Here is a 13,096-nt window from a genome sequence, read left to right as displayed (position 1 = left end):
TAGTTTCATTAATAGCAAAGTCAAATCCACTTTCTTTGTATTCATTAAAATAATTAATATCTCTTTAAATTTTTTACGACAACATTAAAAAATATTTTTTTGGATTTTAACTTTTTACTTATCAAATTAATTTTATATAAAATTTCATGCCTTATAACTAAACTTAAAATAAAATCCAAAAAATAGAAAATTTACCTTTAAGTGGGATTAGGACTAAACTTAAAATAAAATAAAATAAATAGAAAATTCACCTTTAACTAGTGATTATGCATTAGTAATTCTGCATACTTTTGCATATCTTTTATTTTGGATAAAATTTTTGAAGGTTTTTTTATTTTAGAAAATTGTGTTTTTATTGCTTTGATATTTCCGATATAACTTTTCCAATGAATAACTATGATTTGAGTGTTAAATCATCTATAAACTCAAATAAAACACTCTATGTTTTTTTTTAAATTGAAAAAAGCATTATAAACCGTTTGATATGTACCAATTTTTTTTATTTTTTATTTATTTATTTTTTTTGTATTTTGTATTTTGTATTTTGTATTATGACAAGATTTTGTCATATCATACAATACTAAATTTAAATTGTGATATCTACAAGACAATTTTTTTTACTATTTATATCAACCAATCGTCTTTTAACATTTTTTTTCTTTCATATTTGCACTATTATCATGCTATTGACCACGAACATAATTAATATCAAAATTAAAAGAGTTTAGAGAATCTTGTAAACCATTAAAAAGAACTAAAATGGATATATCTTCTACAAATTAAATACTCTAAAAAACTCTTTTTTTTTTTTTTTTAATGGAACACTTCTCACATCTATACATCTTATAATCAAAGTCTTTGTTCTTGGTGATTTATTGTGAAGTGCAATCAAGATTTATAGAATAATAGTTTGTCTTTTTTATATTTTTAATAATTCATTTTTTTTACTTTGATTGTCAGCATTTCAATTAATTCATTTTAAATTTTATCACTAAGATAATGATTATGTGTTTTTTTATCATTAATCATTCGAAAATATTCCTTCGTTAGATGATCAAACTCATGAATCAACTAAAGTACACTTAAAAAACTACCATTTGAGTATATATATATATATATATATATATATATATATATATATATATATATATATATATATATATATATATATATATATATATATATATATATATATATTTCATTTGTACTACAAAAGCTAAGCTATTTTTTTGCTAAACATTTTACAACAAAAGTAATTCTAACCATGGTCGTTATCTTTTTTTTTTTTTTTTTTTTAAATTAATTTCTTGTAATTCTTTATCAATTGTTTTATTTTTATTTAACCTAATTCCTATTTCAGTATATGTTCTTAAATTGATCATATGATCAAAACTATTTTCATAATGTTTCACTAAGATGTTTCGAACTTTTAATTCCTTTGATTGCCAAATTATTTTTAGTTTGAATGGTTATAAATAGTTTATAAAAAAAGCAAAACACTTTATCAAGTTCTTTTGAATACACCAATGATTTTTTTTTCATAAGAATCGTCATTTTTAATTTACGAATAAAAAAATCACATGAAAAATGTTTACCAAGTGCATCTTTTGGAAGAATTATGTTGGTATCAATTCCTCTGTTAGGTCCTTTTTCTATTACTAAATCTTTCATTTTTGAATCTAAATCATCATATATTCTAGGATCAAAAATACTAAATCATCTCATACTCTATGATCAAAAATACTAATGATTAATGATAAAGAAACATATTATCAATATCTTAATCATAAAATTTAAAATGAATTAATTGAAATGTTGGCATCTGAGATAAAATATGCAATTAAAAAAAATAAGAGGAGAAATATTTTTTTTTTTATAATTCTTGATTGCATTCCGGAAGCAAGTTACCAAGAACAAATGACTTTGATTATAAGATGTGTAGACGTAAGAAGTGTTCCATTAAAAGTAGAAGAGATCTTTTTAATGTTTGCTTTAAAATCTCTTGATTTGAATATTAATTAGGTTAGTGGCAAGGGTATCATAATGGGACAAATATTAAAGGAAAACATAAGATGTTTAAAAACGGTTGCTTGATATAAATAGTAGAGCTTTTTATATGTTTTGTAGATGTCATAGTTAAAATTAGTTTTGCGAGATATTGCAAAATCTTTCCACGAGGCAAAAAAAAATCTGTACATGTCAAACGATTTATAATGTTTTTTTTTTCAATTCTACAAAAAGATGGAGTGTCTTGCTTGAGTTTATAGATGATCTAGCACTTAAATCATTATCAACTACTCGTTAGGAAAGTCATATCGAAAGTCTTAAAGCAATAAACACAATTTTCCAAAATAAGAAAAGGTTTAAAAAAAATATCTTAAATAAGTGATGATGCAAAAGTGTATAGATAGTAAATTATGAATTTTTTTAGTTTTGAATTTGTTTTAAGTTTAGTTATATGATATGAAATTTTGTATAAAATTAACTTGGCAAGTAAAAAATTACAATCCAAATAAATGCTTCTTGATGTTGCCATAAAAAATTTAGAGGGGTTGATTAATTATTTTGGAAAATATAGGGAAAGTGGGTTTGACTTTGTTATTAATGAAGCTAAAGAAATAACAAATAGTGTTAAAGTTAAACCCGAATTTACTCAAAAACGTATTTATAATAGAAAAAAAAAACAATATGATTAAATTCCAAATACCGAAAGAGAACAAACACCAATCTTCTCAAGAAGCATTTAAAAGGGATTATTTTATTATTCCTATAGATATGAATCTCGTTCAATTGAAAAATAGATTTAAACAAATGTAATATTTTGAATCTATATTTGGTTATTTGTTTGATGGTTCCAAATTAGTTTCTCTAGATGATGATGAATTAAAATAAACGATGTTTAAATCTTGACTCTAATTTGACAAATAGTGAAGAATATGATATTTTGTGGAATTGGTTTATTTATTGAGTTACCAATTTTGCAAAAAATACTATTACGTGAAGCATATATAAGTGAAAGTCGTTGGACATCTATTCAAATAATGGAGTATATAAGAAGAATGAATATGTTCATTAATGTGTTTGTTGCATATAGTATATTGTTGACAGTGTTGGTTATGGTTGCTTCCGCTAAAAGAAGTTTCTCAAAACTGAAGCTTTTGAAATCATATATCTGAAGTACGATGACTCAAGAAAGATTGAATAGATTAGCAATTTTAAGTATAAAAAATGATTTTTTAAAATATATTGATTATTGTAAAATAAGAGATGTTTTTGTTTCAAAAAATGCATGAAGACATCGTTTTAGGTGATTTTTGTAGGGTTTTATTTATATTATTTGTTTGATTATTAAATTTATTGCATTTTTTATTTTATAATTTTTTATACATACGTTTTCTCAACATATGGTACATATAAGGTTGTAAACGAACCGAACGAATACGAACAATGGCTTGTTCATGTTCGTTCGTTTAAGTTAGCCGAACAAATAAACGAACATGAACGGATAAACGAACAAGTTTTCTTTTTCATGTTTGTTCGTTTAACAAATTACATTGTCCATTTTCGTTCGTGAACATGCAAAATGAACATAAATGAACAAAGATAAACAAACATAATTGAACCAACATGAACATAAATAAACATACAATATAGTAATGTAATCAATCACAATTAGGCATATATGAACATAAAAAGGAACTTATATAAATGAGCGTAAACGAACGTTCATGAACATAATCGAACGAACGAGACCATTGTCCATGTTCATTCGTTTAACTAAACGAATACGAATGCGAATTTGTGTTCATGTTCGTTCATTTATCAAATAAACAAAAATAAATGAACTTCCAGCCGAACGGTTCACGGACAGTTCGTTGAATGTTCAGTTCGTTTACATCCCTAGGTACATATATAAGGGGATAAATTTTTTTTTGTCTCACCCTAGGTAGTAAGAAACAATGATTGACACTGATGTTATGGAATTCCATAGTGAAATCTTGGTGGGTTGCATTGCTGACCTGGTTGCTAATTTGGGAGGGACTTATAGCAAAAAAAAGGTTTGCTCAACTTTTTTGTATCTTGGTGGGGATTAAGAGCGTGATTGAAAAGTTTTGGAGAAGATGGTGTAGGGTGGACAACAAGGGTTGGTTTGTGTAGGCTTGACGGAACCATTAGAAGACGTAAGTATGGACCGTGTCTTCGATTTGCTTTGTATGTATGTAAGCTTGATGAATGGTGGTGGGGTTTTGGAGTGTGATTTTGTTTTGAACGTCATCTTGAAGTTTGGATAAGAAGTAATTCAGCAACACTATCGGGTTAGGCCTATAATGCATCTGCTCAGACTTCTGGAACCGGCGAACCGACTTGGTAGGCACTTTTAGTGAAAGTTGCTTAGGCTCGCTTGATGATTAACGTACGTGGACGTGCCAAAATGCAAATTGTACAACAAAAAAAATTGATTTCAAATCATAAATCATATAAAATTCTTTGTATATTCATATTAAGAAATTAGCATACGTAGTTGCTAAAAGGATTGTATATATCACTTGTACGATTATTCGAGTCGGGCACTACCAACTTCACATCTTTCCAACCAATTTACGTGAACTTGAAAGGTAAAAAAAAAATAAGCTATAGGAGTTTAGTGAGTAACCATACCAACAAGATAAAAATTAGGTACAAAACTAATATATCTATAAATCAATACTATCTCCATTATGTCTTTCAAATAACTTAATATACACTTGAAATGATTGTTATTAAGCAAAATCCTTGATTAAATAGCTTTATAACTATTAAATTTGTTGACCCAACCATTAACTATCTGTAATAGACTTTCAACCATGTAAGCTACTATGAAATCCAAATAAATTTTCCTCAATAGTATCATAACCACACAAGCTACTATCTCATCTAACTAATGTTTCCCCATTTTGACATTACAACTATGCACTAATACAAAGTATTTTTTGCAAGTATTACATTACAGACACCAAGTTTGCTTTAATTTGTAGTTCTTCAATCTCTAATAACCATCTACAAGTATATAACGTTACAAATACCAAGTTCGTTGTTAACTTATAGCTCTCAACAATGATACTACAGTTACCAAGACTACCATGACCAACAATTTCTAATATAGTGGTAATTCGTTCACAAAAATTACCACTAAGTCTAATAACTCGCATTTAGGATATTACGGTCACCAATACTACATCGAAACAAAGAATCGTCTTGAACCTTAGCATTAGGATCACCAAGACTGCTAGGTGATTCTACACCATGATTACGACTAAACTACATATATAACTCACATATCATAGTTTTTTTTATAATTCAACTAATTCAATTCATTACTTCACATAACAATAATCTTCTATTAAATCCAATCATACCAGTTTAATGTCTTTCAGTCACACATAGTTCCACAAGTTCTTAACCCATAACATATCATTTCATAATAACCATATTATTATTGTGTAATACAATAATATACACACATCTAGATATCATTTATCTAAAAGAGGAATGTGGTAACTCACATGTAGGATTGTTTACTATTTTCATAAAACCGAATTGTCCAATCGGACTATTTGGATTGGACTATTTGGTTAGGATTTTTGGACTTTTTGATGGATTTACAGCAAAATCAAATTATTATTTTGGGTTCCGGATTGGTTTCAGTTTAGAAAATGAAAACCAAATAGTCTAAAAAAACCGAATAACAACTTATTATTTATTTATTTATATTTTCTTTTTTTTAATATACATGTTTTTACTTATTTATTAATCTACTAAATTGTATTTTAAATAGATTAGAAAGTGTTACCGAATAAAAACCTTAATATATACTTTTCAAAAGTTTTTTTTATCTATAAATATTAAATTATATTAATAGTTGTTCATAAATTTTAATTCACAACTAAACAATTTATTTTGGTTAGAGTTGCTTATTCAAGTTATATATATATATATATATATATATATATATATATATATATATATATATATATATATATATATGTGTGTGTGTGTGTGTGTGTGTCTACCTCTTGAAAACCAAATTGTAAAAATTGATCCAAACGAATTATGATTTGGTTGGTTCGGATTGGATTTCAATTTAGTTTGGACTATTCGGATCTATGTGTAACATCCCGACTTTCAGGTATATTATTGTGTGTTTAAATTTTGACATTTATGGAGTGACTCGACGAGTTGTGAGTCTAACTCGCCGAGTAGGGTCGAGTTACCCGCATGGAATTAATGAGTGGACTCGACAAGTCAGAGGGCCGACTCGCCGAGTAGGTGCTGGGCAAAGAAACCCTAATTTACCAGGGTTGGGATCCATATAAGGGAACTTATTGTTGGGTTTTGAGCATTCTAACACTCCTAAGTGTACATGCAACCCTAAATACCTTGGATCTATGTTTTCTCTATTATACATGTAAATATGAACTTTCCAAGATATTCATCCTAACTAGCATACTAACATTGATTCATATGAATATATTGTTGGATTAGTGTCTAAGTCCATAACTATTTTGGTATGTACTTGACCCGATGGTGCATGGTCCTTTTGGGTTGCCTTCACCAAAGCAACTTGATAGGATGAATTATGGAGAGAAAGGATTAATTATGATTTATTAATATATTATGAGAATAATACATTAAAGGAGAAATCATATTGTTTAATTAATATTAGTCAAGAATTAATACGAATTAAGTTTGTGGCTAAAAGACATTAATTAAACTTAAGGGACTAGAACTGTCAATTGTGTGATAGTTGAATATTGAGCTAATGGACTCCATATTAAAGGGGTGGACGAATTCTATGGGGAAACCCATTAGAAATCGTCCTAGGCCTTTAAGGAAGGAGTCCATGGGTTGCTTAGGGCCTAAGCATCCAAATTAGGGTTTCCTTGTTAGATAACCCTAATAGCCACACTATTTAAAGAACCCTTAAGCCCCAAAAACGTGGTGAACTTGTTCCTTAGGGTTTCCACATGTTTTGGGCAGCCTCCTCTCTCCTTATTCTTCATCCTCTTGCTCTTGGTGTTTGTGAACCATTAGAGGAGTGACATTTGTGACTTTAAGCTTTCTAAAGTCATTACAAGGAGGATTTGTGATTGTTATTGCTACATAACAATCAAGGTAATATCTTAAACCCATTGTTATGTTAATATTGATTATCATATGCTAGATCTAGGGTTTAAAGTCTTGGATGAATTGCATGTACAATAGAGAAACCTAGATCCAAGCATTAGGGTTTGTATGAGTACATAGGATGTTCTTATGGCTAAAACTCTTCAGTGGTATCATAGCCTAGATTGGTTTCTATTGTATTGATGCCTTGGCTATTTGTTCAAGCTTCAAAAAAAAAAAACGATTTTTGGTCCCCTGTCTGATGAACTCGGCGAGTTCCAATGTGGACTCGGCGAGTCCATAGAGGAACTCGGCGAGTTCGAGCGTCAGAAGGAGGCAGTTTCGGGATTTCTTGTTGTTTTACTCAAATATACATGCCTTAACTATTATGGGTCATTAAGATTTGAATTTAATCATATTTTTAGTGTATCCTTGATTAAACAAAAGATAATTACCAATTGATTAGATAATAACTTCCTTATTTGATTAAAGTTTGATTATTTGTATTAATTGGGTAACTTATCTTGCAAGAAATTAATTTTAGGTCAAATTAGATAATAATTAGATTAATTGTTTAATTTAAGTTATTTGCTATTTGATCCTTGTGTTTTGAATAGTATCAAAACTTTCCCTCAAGTTTTGGAATTTAAATTTTGATTAAAAGGTTTGATTTTGAAATATTTAAATTCTAAACCCTAATGTTTTGAAATGTTTCAAAACTTGCCCTCAAGTTTTGGAATTTAAAAGTTGATTAAAAGTTTAATTTAGGAATGTTAAATTCTAAAACCCTAGTATTGTTTTGAAAAGTTCAAATCACACCCTTATGGTTTTATTAATTAATTAAGTTGTATGATTAAATGAGATTTAATAAATCTATACAGTTTTTTGGTTTACAATTGAATTAAAAGTATAATTATTAAATTTGACCACATAGTATTTTAAAAGTGTAAAATACACCCTATACTATATATAACATTAAAAGTCTAACATTATATATATGTATGAGTAAAAGTCAGTCTTACCGTTAGTAGGCCTCATTCACGAAGCTGGTCTATAAGGGGTGTTTAAGAAAATTGCCTATAAAATGGCGATTGAATGGGTATCCACTCTTACCCACCGCACTCTTGACTAGTGGAGGGTCGTTAGCCGAACGGGTAGGATATGACAAAAACCTTCCACTATAAGTATAATGAAGTACAAAAGTAACTAAATGCTTTTACAAAATTCCCAATCTTAGTTACCTTAGGCAAAAGTGAATTGATGCAATTCCATGAAATTACACTTTGTACCCTTGCGAAGACGTTAGTGGAGCGTGTGTAGTTAATTGGCACACTAAATGGTTCTAAGAAAAGGTAGCAAAGGGTGACTCAATGTTTGTCATAGTTCGGTGGAGCGTGTGTGGTTAACCGGCACATCGAATAGGTGACTGTAACATGTGGGGGCACCATGTAAGTTTGCATGGTTATTCACACCCGCTTTGTGATCCTCGGTATCCCAGTCACAAACTAGAGGGGCATATCGAGATTTAAACATGCCATTGAAAAGTTCAATGAATCTCAAAAGATCTAGGAATTTTCAATAGATTTAAAACTTAAATTTCCTTTTCGTTTTTCATGGTGGAAATTAGTGAATCGTCATTCACTTACCTTCAAATATTCTGCAACTAGATTACGACATCCCTTTTCTAGGTTGTAGTGTATTGTGATGGATCCTAGCCTCGATGTTTCATTTGGGTGTCACATCGAGGATTCTAATCAACTAACTTGAATTTGTTTTCTCTCGTTTTGTAGATGTCAAAGTATGACAACTATGGTATTCCCAAATCCCGTGGAACAAGCTTTCCACATGAAGATGATATTCCACGATTCGATCGAGGAACAAGAGGTCATGCGTCGCTTCCTCCACTTCCTCCTATTATTCTCCCTAACCCACAAGTTCAAAAGATTGAAAGGTTCAAACTCACTCAAGCCCTTTTGGCAAGTAAACATGAAGAAGGAAAGAAGGTGTGTGCACACGTCCTAGAGATGAAGTCACACATTGATAGATTAAGAATGTTGGGATCTGTTGTCTGTGAGGAGCTGGCTGTTGACTGGGTTCTTTAGTCACTTCCTGACTCATATAGTGAGTTCGTAAGAGAGTACTATATGATGAACCACGACGTAACCCTCATTGATCTTACCTATATGCTTATTGCTGCTGAATCAGCAATGATTTGGCGCACTGGAAAAGCAAAATTGATTAGTGGATCGGCCTTCCAAACCTCTATGGATATAGGCAATGGCAACGAAAGGCATGTCGTGATCGAAAAGTTTGATCATAAGAGAAAGGAAAAGTCAGAAGTAGTTCCGTGTGCTGTTCCAAAACAGTCAATTTGCTTTTATTGCCAAGAGAAGGGGCATTGGAGATGAAGCTGCCATATTTACCTAAGAGATCTAAGAGATGGGAGAGTCAAAACGTATGGCTCTGCTTTAGGTAAAATCCATTAACTAACTCTTGTAAGTTCCTATTCTAGATTCTTAATACATGATGTGATAAGATTACATTTCGATGTCTTATAGGATCGAAGAAAAGAGAGGAAGCTTAAGGAAAGAAGTGAGTGGAATCTAATCGTGAAGAAATGGGTTTCGATCGCATTACTTGAAGATTAGAATCTTGTGCTACTACTTGGAGTTAGAATAAGATTGCTAAGAAATATGTATTAACATAGTTTTTCAATTGAATTGCATTGTAAGGACAAATTTTTCCGCAATAAAATAAATTCTGATTTTATATTATTTATTTATCCTTGCAATGGCGTGTATGAAAAATTGATGTTTATAAGTTTCTAATGGATTTGATTCTTAATTATGTTATTTGTGGAAAGGTCAAGAATTTACCAAATAGGGAAAGTTTTTCATCGCCCAAGTTTCAATTGGATAGAAACTTGGAATCATGCAACTTGGTTGCACGATGAATGAGAAATTTCATATTTGGAAATTAGACTAATTCGCTGACAAAGTGTCAAGTGAAGGACTAGGAGATAGAGTACACAAGGTTGTGTATTGATCAAGTCCACCACAAGAGTAACAAAGATATTCGTCATGATTTACTAAGGTTAAGTAAATATGATTACACTTATGAGATTAAGTGTAATTCTTAGTTGATTGAGAGAGCTTAAATCAATAGCAGAACGAATAAGAAGAATCAAGAAGGCAGAAGGATAAAAGTTTCTCTATTCTAAGAAGAAGGGAGAGTACCTTTTATTATGTTTTATGATAGGTCTTAATGATTAAGAACCATATCTCAATTGATCCTCTAAATGAGTCTTAGTACAATTGTGTGTTTGAGAAGAGGAATCAAGAATTGAAGAAATGGTTAAATCAAGAAGTCAATCATACTTCGTTCCAAAACAAGTCTTAAAGTTAAGATTGTGACATTGAGTGACAAGTCTTAAGAAGGTTTATAACATTCATCAAATGTAGAATTTGGAAAAAGGTTTTCTTATTCTTGCACATTTGAAATTGGAAAGTTGTGATGTCTTGGATAAGACAAAGACCAACTAGGACCAATTTATGAAGTGTTTTGTCTTGATAAAAGCTACACTAACTCTTGAATATTTGTTTGTCAAGAAATGCTTATTGACAAGAGAATCTTATATGTCAAGGAGTCAGTGGGAGTCTTAATGGTCCTGAAAGGTTTCAAGAATAAACCAAAATAAACCTTATCAATCATCACTAGCACACTAGTTGAGTGAGAATAATGGGAATAAGTAATCGGATTACTTGTTCGATGTGAAATATATAATTAAAACAAGTTAGTTATAATATTGTGGGTTGAAAGCCCTATGTACTCACCAGGCTCCCAAGCCTGATTCATTCAATTTCTTTGTATCATACGTAGCGGTATGAAGGTACATGGATAATGATGTTTGGATCTGATGAGAGAATTCGAGGAAGTGTAGGCTATTAGTATAATAAGATGTTGTAAGGCCTGTTAAGACAAGTTTATACTTATGTTTTGTATCAGTTATAACATCCCAAGTTTTTATATATTAATGAAAACCATTTCTTCGGAAATGCTATGGCATTGATATTATCTCACATTTATAATAATGTTTTGGGAACAAATTCCACAATAAAATAAATACTTTGAATTAAATAAGCTTAAAGAAAAAGTTTTAATTAGCTGTAGAATTGGGGATTTCACATTGTATCTAATGCCAAGACAAATGGGAACACCTTACTTTGAAAGTGTATAGCTGAAAAAGCATCAAAAATAACTCACCAAACCTCAAACCTATTACTAGGTGTTAGGAAGTAAGGCGGATAAAACACGAAACCACAATCACACAAATACATAATATTTACGTTGTTCGGTCAAGGTGACCTACGTCCATGGGCGGGAGGGAAATATTCGTTATTCATGAGTTCTAAAACAGAGGTTACAAGTACAATTCAACAGAGATTCGCCTACTCACTAAAATTTAAGATACAGACAAGTGACAAATATACGTCCCTATTTATAGACCCTAGATCATACCTAAAACCCTAATTGGACAATCCCATTAATCCATACGCCCATGAAAGGCGTCAACCAATCATAATTTTTCATGGAGCTCCTGATGGAACCTTCATCCTTGAGATACATTTCATGAGCATCAGCAGCACTCATGATGGAGCATTATGATGCATGAGTGACATCATTATGGCACATCATTCCATTTGGGGCATCCACCTTGAGCATCTTAATCTTCGGAGCATCCTAGTGTACCTTACAACATAGGTATGCATCAAGGGACATCATGGAGCATCAAGGTCATAAGTGGCACACTCTTGCACCAAGATGATACATCTTAATTATAGGTGGCGAATCTTGTACAAGAGTTGTGCATCCTTCTTTTAAGATGGTGCATCCTCCTAGTGCATCGAGCGTCCAAAGCGGTGCACCTTGTCTATAGGTGGTGCACGCTTACCAAAATGGCGCGTCCATGTTTCTAAGTGGCGCATCTGATGGGCTATGAGCATATCTACAATCCTATGTGATCATGCAATCCTAATTGCTTTGAATCTAATTTTTTTCTCTATTGAACATGCTAATTGAATACCAAAGCAATGAACCCTAGAGCTAGTATATACAATTTCGAAATTCACACGCACACATACACACACACATATATATATATATATATATATATATATATATATATATATATATATTAGGATTTGATGATTACCTCACTTGTTATATTGTAATAACAAGACAATCCTTGAAGTCCTTGAATCTTGAAATCTTAGTGCCCCAAGTGTTGCACCTCTAATGGAGGCACAAACACTCAATGCAAAGGATGGCTTGGAGAGATGCTAGAAATCGGCCAGGGTTCTTCCAAAGACAAGAGTGGCCGAAAATCCATTCATCGGGGTCTTTAAATAGTTGTGGCTGCTAGGGTTTTCAAGTAGAAACCCTAATTTCCTTGCTTAGGCCTTAAGCAGTCCATGGACCTCCATAATAGAAGCCTTGGACGAATTCTATAGGGCCTCCTATAGATTTCGTCCAGTCCTCCCACATGAGTCCATCAGCCCAACTTTTCAACTATCAGTGATTTGTAAAACCAGTCCCTCTATTATTAATCAGTTCCTTTAATCCCAAAATTAATATCAAATTTATTTCTAATTAATTAATAATTAATAATATCATTTCCAAATAATATATTATATTATAATATATTAATAAAATCATTCTGAGTACCAACTTATTATTCATAATAAATCCTGCTCTCTCTCTCTCTCCACTAGTCATCCTATCAAGTTGCATGAGTGAAGGCAACCCAAAAAGACCATGCTATAAATCAAATCAAGTACATACCAAAAATAATTATGGGCTTAGACACCTAATCCAACAATCTCCCAATTGGATAATTCTAATAACTATTATTACAAGTACGGCTTCAGAATCTGATCAACAATCGTAGCTTTCA

Source organism: Lactuca sativa, chromosome 4 (assembly GCF_002870075.4).
Source record: "Lactuca sativa cultivar Salinas chromosome 4, Lsat_Salinas_v11, whole genome shotgun sequence".
Lineage (NCBI taxonomy): Eukaryota > Viridiplantae > Streptophyta > Magnoliopsida > Asterales > Asteraceae > Lactuca > Lactuca sativa.
This window is presented reverse-complemented; position numbering follows the sequence as displayed.